This window comes from Podarcis pityusensis, assembly GCF_964106645.2.
Source record: "Podarcis pityusensis genome assembly, chromosome: 5".
Lineage (NCBI taxonomy): Eukaryota > Metazoa > Chordata > Lepidosauria > Squamata > Lacertidae > Podarcis > Podarcis pityusensis.
The window spans coordinates 74,101,382-74,116,720 of record NC_138032.1 but is presented as its reverse complement, the minus strand read 5'-3'; the positions used below and the strand labels follow the sequence as shown (position 1 = coordinate 74,116,720).

The following is a 15,339-nucleotide window of genomic DNA, read 5'->3' as shown; positions in this document are numbered from 1 at the left end:
AGCATCCATAACAACATAGGAAGAGCTCTGTGGATCAGGCCAAAGGCCTATCTAGTTCAGCATATTGTTCTCATAGTGGCAAACGAGGTGCCCATGGGAAACCTACAAGCAATAGTCCATTCTCTTTGGTGATCTCCAGCAAACATGACATTTAGCTGTCTAGTAACCAGTGGTAGCCTTATCTTCCATGAGTTTGTAGATTCGTTGTGAAGTGGTGGCAGGGAGGGCATTTGAAACCCAGGCTCACTCCCGCCTGCCATCATACGTACCTAGGAGATCCTGCATACAGGGGTTGTGTATGAACCAGTTTTGATTTCAATCCACATTTAATGGACCAGTGAGAGTTGGATGGGACCAAGAGGGTCGTCTAGTCCAAACCTCTGCAATGCAAGAATCTTTCGCCCAACATGGGGCTTGAACCCACAGCCCTGAGATTAAGAGTCTCCTGCTCTACCAACTGAGCTGTACCCACTAGACCACCAATGTGTGTTGGTGTAAACCACCTTTAAATAACAGAGGAAGTTCATGGCTTAAGAAGGTCAGCCAACATCTTTATACCACACAGAATGTCATAATGAATAAATTGAATCTGATAAGGTCACAGAGAATATAAGCATTTGACTGAATGATAATTCTGTTTTCCTCCCCTGAGCATAGAGTTCTTTGGAAACAGTGATGGAACAGACTTAATTTTGAAAAAGTAAATAAATCCCTTTGCTCTGTCACAACTGTATCTATAACTAATGAGCAGTTATATTATGAACTCAACAAAGTGAATGGCTTTCACAGAAGAAGAAAAGTGCTCTCTCTCTCTCTCTCTCTCTCTCTCTCTCTCTCTCTCTCAATAGCCAGTGGTCTATAAAGGTTGGTACTGGCTTTTATGAGTGCCTGATGCTTTGCAGTGGGCAAATAGCCTTTTTTCATTATTTTTCAACTGTATGAGATGGAGGTTGTTCATATAGTCGTACCTTGGTTGACGAACAGAATCTGTTCCGGAAGTCCGTTCAATTTCCAAAAACGTTCGAAAACCAAGGCACGGCTTCTGATTGGCTGTAGGAGCTTCCTGCACTCAAACGGAAGCCGTGGAAGCCACGTCAGATGTTTGGGTTCCAAGGAACGTTCACAAACCAGAACACTCACTTCCGTGTTTGCGGTGTTCGGGAGCCAAAATGTTTGAGTCGCAAGACATTCGTCAACCAAGGTACGACTGTACATGCAATTCTATTTCTGTACACAGGTCTGAATTAGAGCAGTTTATAAATCATGGAATAAATCAACTCTTTGAAATATGGCAACCATAAAATAACATTAAGTGATGACTTGCATGTGTAAATGGGACAACTCTTATTAACACCATGGACCAAATTTGCACATAATAACCCCTCAAATGCAATGTTTTTCAGTTGAGTCAAAGCGCATATTTAGCTGCCAGTGCAGAGAAATAAAGTGATACAAATGCACGTGTATGCTAACACTGAGGGCTGTATATTAGACCCTCATGCTGTTTGTGTAGAATTCTGACTGAACTGATGGTTGGTAGAATCACTGTCCTGATAGCATTTGAATTCTCTATTAGCTGCGCCTGCTGAGATTAGAGATTTGTCACATATATAGTTAAATGCGTGTGCATGTTCTAATTTATTTTTGGAGGTATTACTTGGCTTTTAACTTCACCAAAATACCTTGTACATTATCCTCATTATAGACAGTGAGAAGCACTCTTATTTTGTTCTTTGGGTTGAGTCAAAGCTGGAAAATGTTACTTGATTATACCATTTTAAAATAAGTTGGCTGAAGTATGTTGACTAATACAAGCTCAAAAAATCAAGCAGAGATGCAATGTGAGTTTTAAATAGCTCTTTCAGATTACTCCCCCACCTCTCTCTTGATTTACCTGGAATTTTTGTATAATAATCTTAATGACTGCATTAATTAAAAAGTGTGTGTTAGCAACCAGTGAGTAAGGGAGGAGGAGGAGAACCTTTTAAAAGGTCAATTTTTAATTCTTAGGAAGTGTAAGAGAAGCTGAAATGAGTGAGTATAGAATCTTGTCAAGGAGGATACTTTTGGGTGGTTTAAGCTGAATGTTTGCCTCATAGTAGATGCTTTAAGATTTATCACTTGGTGGTTCTAATCTTGAGCAGAACCTATCATCTGCGCCTGAGGTCATGTAGTCTCCTGGATCTGAACCAAAGATCTCAGGGGCTGAGACCCCTGTGATTGGCAGGCAGCATGAAGCTTCTGGATTGGTCAGATTTGATAAAAATGTGGACTTCTGCCCTTGCCTGCCCAATTGAGCAAAACCTTATGGACTTCTGCTCAAACGACTAATTCAGAGGGCCTCAGCTGAAAATGCAATCGCCTGGTCCAGATTTTATGGCTACCCATGGCCTTTTACTGGCCATGACATAGAGCCCAGGTAATTTGTACCTTTGGTGACTGAAAATCTAGAGGGAGCTGAGTGTGGTAATACTTGGTTTACCATATTGGTTACAGATGAACAATTCTCCAGATAGTGAGAACATCCATGCAGCCGCCATGCATGAAATGTTTGCTAGAATCCAGTTGGTATGTCCATTTGTTAAAGAAGCACATGACTTACAAAATGAGGAAGCTGATTTGACTCAGTGGTTTAAATTTATCTCCCCCATCCCTCTTTCATAGTTTAAAATGCCTTGATATAAATGAATCCATCACGCTTACAATGTTGTGGGGTTTTGCCATCAAGAGGCAGCTCCCAGATCACTGAAGTAGCATAAGAGGGTCAGAGATGTAAACCTCCTCCCTTTCTGAGAGATTTCACTAATCTTCTTAAAATTCTTCATACTTTCCTTAAAATTCCTGAGGATGTCTGCATAAGCAGTAGCCTCCAAACGTCCCTCAAATTTTGCCTTAGTCAAAATTCGCTGGTGGTTCCAGAAAAAAGCTTCCTTGGTTTTCTTCCAGCCAATTGCTTGGAATAACAAATTCCTGTATCAGCAACGTACTTATCCTCATTAGGCTGAATCCTACTGATCCTGCAATCATCTGACAGACCTATCAAAAACATTTAGCGGAGGGACTGCATGAGATACAGGCTGTACTTTCGTTAGCTGTGTGTGTCTTACGTCTCGTGTTAGCTTTAGTCGTGACAGTGGGAATTTAGTCATTAAAATTATTACCTAGCTTAAGATCCTGCAGTTGTTTATTTGGTAAAGTTTGAGTCAATTTATGGAAGTCTGTGTTTACTGCCTCTGCAGCTTGTTCATGATGCTGGAATGCTGGGGGGAGGCACTGTACAATATAATCTGTGCTTACTAGTAAATCAGTAGAGAATATTTGGCATCAGCTGTGAGGCTATGGTGTCCCTTTGAAGTGAAACAAATGAGAATTCTCGCTGGTTCCATTATGGGTTGTGGTGATAGATGCTCTAAATGAGCTGAAATAATAAGTTACAGATATACCTTCTATTCTATATCCTTTGCTGATATAGAAAATAAAAATAGGGCAAATGTATGTCAGGCAGAAGTATACGAAATGACAAGCAGAATAATGAAAAGCAGAAGATTAAGAAGACATAAAATTCTTTGAATGAGTCATTGCTATAGATGAGGCTACTTACAATTTTGGGATTGATGTCTGAGTAATTTGTGACTCATTTCACCCTTTGACACAAACACACAGCGCACAAACTATGAGAAATGACTGCGATAAAGAACATGTCCAATTTTAGATATGACAGTGTCCTCAGCTTTGAAGAATTTCTCTCTCTCTCTTTTAAAAAGTGCTCAGACAATTAATGTCTTATGCATGTATTCAACAATAGTTGCCTAGCAACCATCAAGTAGCATGCTGCAGAGCCAAAGAGGCTGAGGTGACTGAACAAAAATGTCAGCTGCCACTGCAGGTGAGTCAAGGAAGGCATACGGATGGCTTCTACAAGTCCTGAACAAAAAGCAAAATAATTACAAATCAAGGGAGTGCATTTATGAGGTCAATAATCATATATTATATCATATATATATTATTTCATTTGCACTTGTAACCCAGTTTGGAGGCAACCCACTCACTGTTTCTCTCACCTATAAATTTAAATGAGTCAGGTTTTTAGTGACCTAGGCCCAGGCCTGAAGGAGAAAGCCAATAGAGTGTTTGTATTTTAGAGTCAGGGGATCTGATGCACCACCTGCCATGACCTGCTATAGAGTTGCCACCTCTCTCAGGGAAGGCGGCAGGAAGAAAATGCCATGGCTCATTTGCATATGTTAATTAAAATAAACATAACTATCTGAAAAGATAGGGATGTGGGTGGCACTGTGTGTTAAACCACAGAGCCTAGGACTTGCTGATCAGAAGGTTGGTGGTTCGAATCCCCGCAACGGGGTGAGCTCCCGTTGCTCAGTCCCTGCTCCTGCCAACCTAGCAGTTCGAAAGCACCTCAAAGTGCAAGTAGATAAATAGGTACCGCTCCGACGGGAAGGTAAACGGCGTTTCCATGCACTGCTCTGGTTCGCCAGAAGCGGCTTAGTCATGCTGGCCACATGACCCAGAAGCTGTACGCTGGCTCCCTCGGCCAATAAAGCGAGATGAGCGCAGCAACCCCAGAGTCGGCCACGACTGGACCTAATGGTCAGGGGTCCCTTTACCTTATCTGAAAAGAGGGGCAGTTTTGAACCAGAAAAGTGCCAAAGCTGCCCATTCCGGGCTAGCTATTTGAAAGGCGAAAATGGTTCAAATCTAAGCATTTAGTTGTGCTGCCCTGGCTCCTATGGTGTCTATGAACATGAGGACTTGCTAATATTCCAGTGTGAAATTGGTAAGGCTGAGATGAACACAGTCCTCTGGGAGGGTGAATCTTCCAAAGTGGGTTAGTTCTCTTAAGGGAGTCTAGATTCCTACCTGAAATTCTGAGTGAGGGAAGCATTATAAATTCTACTTCCTCATCTCCACTCCAAAGTGGTACAGCTCTGACCTTCAAGGTCTCATCTAGTTCTGTCGTTCCATGATTCAAAAACCAACTTTGTCCAATAATAATACACTGAAGTGATTCTGGTTTAGTGCTATAGCATCCACCAAACTGGTGCCCTTTGGATGTTTTGGACTACAACTCCCATCATCCCCTGCCAACATAGCTGTGTGGCCTCATGCTGTTGGGAGTTGTAGTCATGGCCTTCACCAACCTGCTGCCCTGCAGATGAGCACTCACTGGGAGAAACTGCTGTCGAAATCCAACTTTAGAAGTTGTAACAGGATACAGCGGGGAGACAGCAATCAAGTTGTCTCATAGTCTAATATTGCTTTGTTGGCACCAGTCCATGATTAAATACATCCATTTTACTCAAGTGCTATTGATACTCCGTTCCTGTTTCAGGAGATGGCCCTGAGATAATTCCAAAGACAAAGGGAAGATTTGATGTAACAGTTTTGCATGAAATCTTTGCAGGCACCATGATTTCCTGTGATTTTCTTTCTGTTTGCTCTACCTGCTCATCAGAAGTTTTGTTGGCATATATTAAGAGGCCCATCAGAGAATCATGTTGCATCCTGCTAATAAAAATATATAAAATTGCAGATGCGTCTTGACTTTGTTATTTTATCACAAATGGAGTGCGATAAATGTTTGGGTTTCCTAGATTGCAGGTTGTTATGAACCCAGCAAGGTTGATAAACATATGCTGAGAGTTGCTTTGGGATATAGAGCACTGAACCAGGGAGACTTGGTCTCAGATCACTATTGTGCCACAAAACTCACCTGGACCGTTCACTTTCTCTTGGCGTGACCTACCTCTTAGGATTGTTGTGACAGGGGAAATGGGATTACTCCATAGATGCCACCCAGGACTCCTCACAGGAAGGTAGAAATGTGTGGTTAAAATGTGTTAGTTACTGTTTCCAGGATACTCTGATGAGCAAAAGTTGTGTGTATGGGTTTCTTCCCTCCCAAAACTTAACTTCTCTTTAATACTGGTACTTGTATGCTGCTTCACTCCATAGAAGCTTTAAGGGGAAGTTGGACTCTGATTATAGGGAATGACCCAGCTTGGCTGTAACACTAAGCCAGACCAGAATCTCCTTTTAGTTAGCGTTCTTGGTCTGTTTGAGGAAGAAGTAGCCCCACGCAGCTCTGAGGGAACTTGATTTGCCTTCTCTTCCATGGCTGTAGTGGCAACACCTTCATTCCATTCAGGTTTCCAAAGCATAGAGAGGCTCTTCTCTCTATGGTTATATAACATACTAAATGTAAGTTGTAGCCCTAAGAGTTCTTACCTGAGAAGAGGAGCTCACTGAAATCAGTAGGACTTACTTCAGAGCAGACATGCCATAAGATTGCAGTGTAGGAAATCGCTAGTGATTGGATTTGTGATTTTATATGTTGAGCATTTCCCCCTGAAGAACATTTAACCATTGAAATTTAGAAAACCAGTTTGTTAATATGGCTGTTTTGCGCCCCTTGGCTTTGCCTTCTGTTCCATCTGCTGTGTGATGCAACCTGCTTTCTGGTTGGAAGTTGTAGTGAATCTGGATTTTAACAGGTGAGGAAAAACCTGGGGTGGGGGAATGGTTTTGGAGCAGTGTGGGAGGGCTTGGTGAGAAGATCAGTAGGCGAGGGTTCAGTTGGCATGATTACTGGTTTTGAAGCGGCTGTTTCAAGAAAAATATTTCTAAAAACTCTCACATGTCCCGGGACACTGCTTATTTTAAGCCCGCCCCCTTCTCATTCACCAGGCTAAATGTAATTTCAAGATGGTGTCTTTTGCTAGGAAGATCATCAAGCGAAAATGTCTCCCGCAACCTCTTTATTTGCATGACTGCATAACAATTGTGAAACAGTTTATTATTGTAAAATTAGTGTGGCATAGCACAGAACAAGCTGGGATTGCAGCCAAATGAAACAGAAAATGAATAGTTGCATAAGGCTTTGAGGCGCATGCAGTTGAACACAAGGGCACTGTACATTCTTCTGAATTGTCTGCTGTTTGTGACTGTTTCCCTTTTGAACACGAACACCTCTCTGTTCAAGAGCCACTGCTGTTATCAGTGTAGTTAAAGGTACACTGTGCTACAAACATGGGAATGCATTTACCTCAGGTTTTATAAACTAAGTATGGCTGGCTAATAGACTCAAACGGCACCAAAAAGGGGGGGAAAGGGGATTAAATACTGTACCACGTATGTGGTTGTTACCTAGCATGCGAAGTGTCTTTCTTCTGTAGTGAAATTGTAGCTATCGTTCATCCTGAAAAGGAAAAAACAAAACCCAACATTTTAATTCCTGTTGAACAAATCTTTACTTCTGTGCAATCTCTCCCTCTCCCCCCCCCCACCTCTGTTTGCATGGCAGTGTATTATTTTGCAATCAGGATAAAAGCATTATTTATGAAAGTTCTAAAATATGACATTACTGTAAGTTTAAAGCTGCAAATCAATCTCTCTGCTTTATAAAAGCATTTTATTGATTTGGAAGGGCAAATCTTCGCTTGAATTTTTAAGTACCTGCTTTATGGATTGGGACTCGGAGTAGTTTTATAAGCAAACATGTTTTTTTGAGAGGTTTACTTAAGACTTTAAGGTGTGTGTATTTTTAGAATAGATTATGCATATTTATATATGCTTCGAGTTCACCCATTTACTTATGGAGTATTGAAATGATCAAGGCAAATAGAGAGCCAAAATTTGGTGCACACCCTGAAAGCAGAACAGGGTGCAAGTGAGAGTGGTGCGGATTTGTTAAGATACTTTAACAATTGTCTGATAGGATGTTTCAAGAACCTTGATAGCTCAGTTGGTTAGAGCGTGGTGCTGATAATGCCAAGGTTGCAGATTTGATCCCTGTATGGGACAGCTGCCTATCCCTGCATTGCAACTCTACAATTCCAACTCTGCAATTCTATGATTCTAGTGGCAGCTTGAAATATTTATTGGTATATTTATGTATTGATACCCAGCATGATTTTTTTTAATTGCCAAAATTTCAGAATGACAGAGGTTTATTAGGCATTCAAACTAACCCTGGTCCTAACTCTGGCTGATCCACTGCTCTTGTAGTAGGGGCCTATCAGTTAAGCTATCAGATGAGTGGTATGAGGCAACTAGCTTGTTGCTTTTCTCATTCCACCACCTTTGCAATCCACAATGCCGCTTACTATGCCAACATAACCTCCTGAATGTGGATGCGGTGCTTGCAGTTGTTGAGCATGTGTAACTTGGCGTGCTGCAGTGGGACGTGGGTTGGAGTCTTTTTGCTCCTTGACTGAGCCACAGTTATAATCTGATCTTAGGTTGGCTTCAGAATAAAGCAGGGTTACGCTACACGCTTGTGAAACAAAGGTGCCAGTAAGAGAAGATAACCCATTCAAAACATTGGCAGTTGCGCGTTTGAAGCACGGGCAAAGGTGGAATACAGTAAAAGACTAATGTGGTTACAGAGAATAGATCAGAATGGATAAGTATCTCAGAAATGGGGGTTGAACCTGAATTCCTTTCTAATTAATGACAGCATTAATATACCAATAACACTAAGGCTAGAGTCAGAACTATGCTCACTTGGAAGTGCCACTGAAATCAATAATTACTGGGGAGTAATTATTATTTTCCTAACTGTCATTATGTTGCAAGTCGTTTAGCAGTTTTTAAATAATCCTTAGCTCAAACTTGGGAAAAGGAGAGAGTGGAAATTCCACTCAATTGATTGGAAAGTAGCTTGGCCACTCAGTTGGTTTCTACCCAGGGAGAAAATGTTGCTCAGCAATGCCTGAAAATGAGAAGGTTGTGTCAAAGAATTTATATTCACATCCTCTGAGATCAATAATACCGATGTGTGGAATGCAGAATAGTCAGACACCATTTGAAAAATATGTCCATCTGTTCATGCTGTATTTGTGGTCAACGGAAATTATTATAACTAGACACTGAGGTAATGCTACCCTACTCTTTTGTCTTTTCAGTTTAGAAGATAAATGTATCTAGTTCAAGAAAAACTGTTGATATCTTAGATATCTACAGTGGTACCTTGGGTTAAGAACTTAATTCATTCTGGAGGTCCGTTCTTAACCTGAAACTGTTCTTAACCTGAAGCACCACTTTAGCTAATGGGGCCTCCTGCTGCCGCTGCGCTGCCGGAACACAATTTCTGTTCTCATCCTGAAGCAAATTTCTTAACCCAAGGTACTATTTCTGGGTTAGCGGAGTCTGTGACCTGAAGCGTCTGTAACCTGAAGCATATGTGACCCAAGGTACCACTGTAGAGGCGTCTAGCAGTGATGATTCTGATGAAGATGAGCACTTTTTTTCTTGAGTAAATGTTGTTGTTTGTTTGTTTTGCCACAGTTGATATCTGGCTTTTGGATCAATGCCGCCATGTTGTTTTTTACAGGTCCACTCCTACTTAAAAGTCTGCATGGAAATCTAAGATCTTTGGTATTGCAATTTTTAAGACAACTGCAGCTTCTGTAGCAAGAGCTCTTTAAGCTGCTGGCAGGGCTTCCTGTATGTGCTGATCCAGAAACCACTGCAAATGTATCAGACTGCGTATTTGGAGAGCCTGGTAGAGGCTCTTTTTTCTTGAGAGGCATGGCATGTTGCCTTTCAGTTGTTACTACAATCTCCTTTTACAATAGACCTTCCTTGTGTAACCACAATCAGGTGTGAGCGCTGCCCTGCTTGTTGGTGCCAGATCAATGCTTGGCTGCCCAGATCTATCGGAGCCAATTCTCAAAGACCATTCTGTCGGTAGGGAATATTACTGACCTCGTGAGGTCAGATATTGGCAAAAGTTATGCAAGTCACTGGCAGGAACAGGTTAAGAAGCTAGCACAAGTATAAAGCGAGGGTTGTGAGGAGTGAGATAAGCTGGAGCCAGAGGAGCTGCCTTGGACTAAAGGAGCCATCCTTACTTGGGCAGTTGTTTTGAAGTTCAGGCCTTACAATATGACTTTCATATTTCTAGTCTGCAATGGTTTTTATGGGGTTTGGCCAGAATAAAATGTGTCCCCTGGACACATGCAATGGCCCAATGTCTGGAGGGCAGACTATGGCATACTTCCAATCCTTGCTAAACCCCATCCTAGGCTTAGTCCACTTCAGTTGCATTACTGACGTGCATTGATGATAAGAACGTAAGGCAAGGGTGCACAAATAATGAAACATTGCTACACTTGAGGTGTTGACTTTGCCCCATAATTTTAGCATGTATGTTGCAAAACACTCTTCGAACCCATTTGTAATGAGGTACTCTATAAATGTCAGATTATGCAAATCAAAATGATCCACATTTCAGTTTTCCTGTTTATATGCTTTAGACCACCACTTGTGGCATTTCAGTGTTATCCAGATTAAAATAAGAAATCCTTATTTTCCAAATATGGTTTCCCACATTCCAAGCACTCTAACATGCCCTCTTCCAGTAAATTATAGAGATGACTTTTATATTCTCTTCATAACCCTCCCCCCAAGAATCTGTGTTTTCTTTCTATAAATATTAAGAGGATATATCAGTTTCTTCAGAGAAGGAAAAAGTTGGGAAAGAAAAACATTTTGAAGTTGCACAACTGTGGTTGATCTAAGCAGAACAAGCAAGCAACGTCATGTATAGTGTTTCTAAAGAGCTTACTGTTTAGTTTTATAATAGCAGTATTTCAAGGGTGCTGATGATGCAGTGGGAAGAATGGATTGTTCCTATTGCGAAACTCTTTATTAGTTACTTGTACTTTGAAAGTGAACAAAATGGAAGTATGCAGGCATTCCTCATGCAATGTTAACAATAACAGGACATTTTTTTTAAAAAAGGCTAACAAAGACTGGCTGTTTGAGAAATAGTGATTTATCAAAGCAACAGTCAAGCAAAATAAATGTTTGGCATCATTACTAAGGATGGACTGGAAAATGCATTTGTTTTGCTGCTTTCCTCTCGTCCTAATGTACCCTTATAGGTTTGTTTTAATACACCTCATTTGCATTTTAGAAATGGGTTTGTTGCTCAATAAATTGCTCAAGCCTCTCCAACTGTATCTTAAATTGAATTGACTATTTTGTTTTATTTTGTGAAAAATCAATTTAGTAATCTAATATTAAATGTGCAGTTTAAGGCTGTCAACAGCTTCTTTTTTAAGCAAAATAGGTGGAGGGGGCGGAAGAAAGATACACACCTGGTCTGGTTGTGTTTGGTTGTGTCAAATCTCTGCACATGTTACTCATTAGCAGAAACAAACTGTTTCTTCAGGGGGGAAAACAACTCCATTTCTTTTCCATATTAGGGAATTTTACAGACTCCCATTTACCCTAGAATCCTATAATACTGAGCTGGTGGGCATGTCAGGCTGTTTTAAGTTAGAAATGAAGCTTTAGAGAAAGTAATAGATGCTGCGATTTCTCGTGAAAGGCTTCAGCTCTTGTTAAAAGCCTTTGCCCCACATCCTGTACATGTGTAATGGTCAGCACCATCCGTGCTTTAAAAGTGGTTGGGCAAGAAGGCTGAAAAGGCATGGCTTATAAACATCCTCTGTTCAGGGCAATGCCATTTCCCATATGAGTCCCTGCAGCTGCTCAGATAGCTTTGCCCTGTGCTCCCCCATTATGGGAAGCGTAATATGCAGAGGTGGTGAACAGGGATAAGCTATTAATGCTCATCCTACTACTTTTGGGATGGAAGGAGGGCCTAAAACTCAGTGGCAGAACATCTGCTTTGCAGGCAGAAGGTCCCAATCCCCTTGCATCTCCAGGTGGAGCTCAGAGAGGACCCTGTCTGAAACCCTGGAGAGCCAGTGTGGTGTAGTAGTTAAGAGGGCTAGTCTCGTGATCTGGGGAATCCGGTTCGCGTCTCCGCTCCTCCACATGCAGCTGCTGGGTGACCTTGGGCTAGTCACACTTCTCTGAAGTCTCTCAACCCCACTCACCTCACAGAGTGTTTGTTGTGGGGGAGGAAAGGAAAGGAGAATGTGAGCTGCTTTGAGACTCCTTAAAGGGAATGAAAGGCAGGATATCAAATCCAAACTCTTCTTCTTCTGCCAGTCAGTGCAGACCGTGAGTTAGATGGACAATGGTTTGACACAGAATAAGGCCGTTTTCCATGTTCCAGTTGTGGGTTTAGGGCAAGATGTCCTTGCTCAATAGGTCCCCTATTGGACTCCCAGAGGAAACCGCCTTCTGTCAAGTCAAGACTCTTGGTCCACCTAGCTCAATATTGCTGACACTGGCTGGCAGCAGCTCCCCAGGGTTTCAGAGGAGGGTCTTTCCCCAGAACTTTCCCCCGCCTTTGCAACTTCTACGCCACCCCTTTGACCTATGAATTGGGCCAGCGTTGTGAACTACGCTGGTTTTATTTCATTTTTAAAGCGGCATGTCACGGTGCCAAATCTCTTTGTTGTTGTTTTCATTCTGAACGGCCCCATTCTGAGAATGCACCACAAGCAGGCTGACCTCCGCGGTCCAAAGTATATTACTGTTGGAAGTAACTTCCATTGACTTCATCGGAGCTGGAGTATAAAGGGCACGTCCTGATGAAGCTTTTTGTGGACAGCACCACTTTAAGCTGCAGGTGGAGGAATAAATTCTCCAGAGCTGCTTCATCTAATGATACAAGTTGTGCACACAAACCTACTATGTCAGAGAGAAAGGCTGCATTCAGCCTTGTCCCCAGCATGGTATTTTTCTCACACACCCCTTCCCCAATTTGAAGCATTTAAACGTATAACTTACCCCCCTCCCCCTCAACTTGAAATGGTACAGTCCAGGAAAAGCTTTTGCAATTGAGTATATAAAACTGGCAAGTTTTGTATAACCTTTAGCTTGGAGAATGTCTCTTCCCATCAGTTGTTAACATTGACTGCACATTGTATTTTGCATGCAGATTTTTCTTCTTACTCTGTGTAGCATCAAGATGACACTAGAGGGCAACTGAGAGTTTTCTTTCAGGGAACAAATCTGCTTGGTTTAATAATGCCAGCTAAGTGTTTAAAACATGATAAAGATTGATTTTCCCTTCTTGCAGTTTATACACACACACACACACACACACACACACACATGTAGCTTCTGGTTCTTTGTTGACAGCAAATAATAAACCAACTAAAGGGCCTGGGAAGGAAGGGAAAATATAGACAGTGGGGGAGAATGGCTGCTTTTGCCCAAATAAGGGATTATTTTTTGGCTTCCTCATATGTTAGATAATGATCAACTGACAATTGGTCATGAGTTAATAATGCTGGATGCTGAAATATGCATACCATGTGGCAGAAAAACAGCTCTGCCAATAAGTACAATCACTGCCATAGTTACACATCAGGAGGGGGGAAGTCATGGGGAAATGTCTAGAACATTTAATGGCATGTCAACTTAATCTACCCTGTTTCCTAAAAAAAAATCAATGCTGACTCTTTCCTCCCAAAAGATGTTACAGACACTCTCTCTCTCTCTCTCTCTCTCTCTCTCTCTCTACTGGTAAGCGTGGAATAATTTTATTGCTTACAGGTTTTTTTATTCTATAGCGCTGACTCTACTAGATTGCGGTCTTACAAAAGCTTTTGTCCTGAATAGGAGAAAACACTTTTGAGCTAAGGGAAAGGAAAATCATTTTTTCAACATTTCCAATGTAGCGACATTTGTCTTTTCCACTATGCAGCCTGTTCCAACCACTTTTGAGAGGCCTTGCAGTACATGCCTGCTTCTTTGATTATTTATTTATCTACCCTGACAAGCTACATGCAGCGGGAGAAAGTAAAGTGGCATGCTTCATCTTGGCATCCACCTGTTTCAGGGTACAATGGAGGAGTGCGCCTTTTGGGGTTGGAAGTCAAACTGTTGGAAGCTGCAGCGCTTGTGTGGCTGATGTGAGACCGATGCGGGAGAGAGATGTTCTGTTGCAGCTGGGGCAGGTGAAGGCGTCCGGTTGTGCTAGTGCAGATACAGTGGTACCTTGGGTTACAAACACCTCGGGTTACAAACTCCGCTAACCCAGAAGTAGTACCTCGGGTTAAGAACTTTGCTTCAGGATGAGAACAGAAATCTTGCTCCGGCGGTGCGGCGGCAGCAGGAGGCCCCATTAGCTAAAGTGGTACCTCAGGTTAAGAACAGTTTCGGGTTAAGAAAGGACCTCCAGAACAAATTAAGTACGTAAGCAGAGGTACCACTGTACAGCATGGCAGGGATAGTACAGCTCCATGGCAGGGCTCTGGTTTCACCTGAGTACCCACATTTCCAGTAAGAGGATACTGGGCAACAGGGCAAGGAAGGGCCTGTCTAACCTTCGACCCACTGATCTGCTGCTACATAATTTGTACGTTTATCTTTACAGTGGTACCTCTGGTTAAGAACTTAATTCGTTCCGGAGGTCCATTCTTAACCTGGAACTGTTCTTTACCTGAGGTACCACTTTAGCTAATGGGGCCTCCCACTACCGCCGCGCCGCCACCGTGCAATTTCTGTTCTCATCCTGAAGCAAAGTTCTTAACCTGAGGTACTATTTCCAGGTTAGTGGAGTCTGTAACCTGAAGCGTATGTAGCCTGAAGTGTCTGTAACCCGGGGTACCCCTGTATTTGTATCTATGTTAGGTTGCATACACTTCCCAGGTGTTTCCCCATCCAGGGCCAGGTTGTGCCACTTGCCTTCTGGACAACTACTTGCCACTTCCAGAATTGGTCCTCCTTTCACCCTCCTCATTGGGAATACTTAGTTTGCGCCTTCTAATAGGATCTTCCTTTGGGGGGGGAGGGAGGTTTTCCTTGCTAGTTCAGAGATCTGTGCACAGTTTTGAATAACAAGTTCAGAGCCCGTTGCCAACTGGAAGGTTTCATACCAGGTGCCAACTGGGGATTATGGGTGTGGTGGCTGAAAGCCAATCTAACTTTGCAAGAGAGACATTCTCTAATAAACAAGGATCACATATTCCAGTTAATATCCCAGGTGGCTCCTTCCCTAACCCCCACCCCAAGACACTCACTCCCCCTATTCTCATGGGAACTCTCCTTGGAAATGTTTGTGGAACTTTGTCTCTGATTTAGTCAAGGAGCTTAACCATCTGCTTAACTTTTAAGCATAGGCATATTTGAATGAATGAGGTTATTAATACCCTAAGTTTCACATAACCTCTAACAGTTGCTGGATGAAAATAGGTACATTTGTTTGCCGTTACACAAGAGAGCCACTCCACATAGCGGAGTTGAGAGCATGGCGTGCGACCAAGCTGCTTTCATGATGGCGGTTGGGTGGCGGGGCCCTGATAGCAGGCAGACGCTGCTACAGAATTTTAGACATCACTTTCAAATATATGTTTTCCTATCACTAAGAAAGCACTTACAGTCGTACCTTGGTTTTTGAACAGCTTAGTTCCTGAACATTTTGGCTTCTGAACGCTGTAAACCTGGAAG

The 15,339-nt window shown here is 42.3% G+C and overlaps 1 protein-coding gene and 1 long non-coding RNA gene across 5 annotated transcripts in view; both read left to right on the top strand.

The window, feature by feature from the left end:
* Positions 1-15,339, top strand: part of ARID5B (AT-rich interaction domain 5B) — a 182,154-nt gene that overhangs the window by 103,288 nt on the left and 63,527 nt on the right. The gene's annotated exons all lie outside the window — the stretch shown is intronic.
* On the top strand, positions 1,564-5,548 carry LOC308476797. Its single transcript, XR_013986105.1, has 2 exons — positions 1,564-3,972; positions 5,351-5,548. It is a non-coding gene; the product is annotated as an uncharacterized lncRNA (long non-coding RNA).